Source organism: Bombus vosnesenskii, unplaced genomic scaffold, assembly GCF_011952255.1.
Source record: "Bombus vosnesenskii isolate JDL3184/JDL3185 unplaced genomic scaffold, Bvos_JDL3184-5_v1.1 scf7180000014316, whole genome shotgun sequence".
In the NCBI taxonomy this organism is placed as follows: Eukaryota; Metazoa; Arthropoda; class Insecta; order Hymenoptera; family Apidae; genus Bombus; species Bombus vosnesenskii.
In genome coordinates this window covers 42,814-44,325 of record NW_022883430.1, presented here as the reverse complement: position 1 = coordinate 44,325, position 1,512 = coordinate 42,814, and the positions used below count along the sequence as shown (strand labels likewise).

General features: G+C 40.8%; 1 pseudogene; it reads right to left on the bottom strand.

Moving 5' to 3' along the window:
- Nucleotides 1-222: 222 nt before the first annotated feature.
- LOC117239832 lies at nucleotides 223-341 on the bottom strand (annotated as a pseudogene).
- Nucleotides 342-1,512: the final 1,171 nt, after the last annotated feature.

Here is a 1,512-nt window from a genome sequence, read left to right as displayed (position 1 = left end):
ATTACATATTGCACTTTATAAAAGCGGAAAAAGAGTCGCAATTAATTGGAAACAATTCCAGGTAAACAATAACTGATAATTACAACAACAACAACAACAACAAAGAAAATGCGTCGCTAAAATCAAAAAGGGAGATCTCCCCGCGTTCGGTCACTCAGCGATGTTCTTCACAGAGGAGAGATCCGATGGTTCGGATGGCTAAGTGTTAAGAAAAGTAAGAAGAGCCAACACCACACGGAGTTCCAGAGCGGTCACCCGTTTAAGTACTAACCGTGCCCAGCGCTGCTTGACTTTCGTGATCGGACGAGACCGAGTACTTTCAACGCGGTGTGAGCGTTAGTTTTAGTGATCAGTTTTGTTATTTCATGTTATCGAATAGACAAAATATTTAAGAAAACATACGTGTATGTATGAGGATAAATGGTATTTTTAGACGTGCATACAGATTTATAAAATTTTTCCTGGCTTCGTTTCCCAAACAATGAATTGTGAAGTTCCGTCATGTAGATACGCGTATACTTAAAAAGTAGCGGAGTCAAGTGGACCGAACTTCATAATTGATTTTCTGGAAAACCAAGTCCTGTGTCAAAAATTGTCACTTCATCCTCGACTTATTTTTGTATAGGAAATCAGGCCCTTTCGACCTGCACCATCATAATACTCTAATTTTCTCGCCTACTTCAATTTTGAAACTATTTAGTTTCACTGGATTGCGTATAACTACCAACAGCAAAATACCAACATTCACGGACGACACGGCTGTCGTGACAACGCGACCATATCCAAATCCACGTCATTCCATACTACCTGACTTGACCTTTTCACATGGCCCAACGTTACATTTTCCCCATTACGTAGGGCAATTAGGATCCGCCGCCCCTTGCCCCTCAACACCAACAAACGCAACCTATAAAAATCGCAAGCATTCCACCAAGAAGAGTCTTTTTTAGTTTTGAGTCCAGTCTTGTGTACAGTTTGGCCGTGATTTGAACTTCATTGTAATATTATACTTAATCATTTTCGCGAATAAAATTATAAATTATAAAAACAAAATTATAAAATTATAAAAACACGGTCAAGTTAAGTTACTCCTTTTTTATCATAAATTTTACGTGACACTGTACCAGTCAGGTGACACTGTAGAACGGCTTCTTTGATGTCTATTATAGTAACGCGGAAAGATCGCCGACATACAGACAATGTCGGCGATAAAGCGCAAATGCTGAGAAGCAGAAAGGGTCGGAAAACTTGAATAGGGCTTCGCGGCACTCGACAACAAAACTTTCCAACGGTATCACCGAAGCGCAAATGCCGACAGGCCTAATGAGCTATCGATATCCGTACGGTTCTTCCGCCGAATATTTGGAAGAAGGCGTAGATGGTGTGACATCAATCACATCTCAACCTACATCAGAGACAAGACATCGACCCCCGACCTTCGGACACGTTTCTACATCATAACCTACACCGAGCCCTTCTCAACATCCTCAAACCAAAACGTATATAAACCGA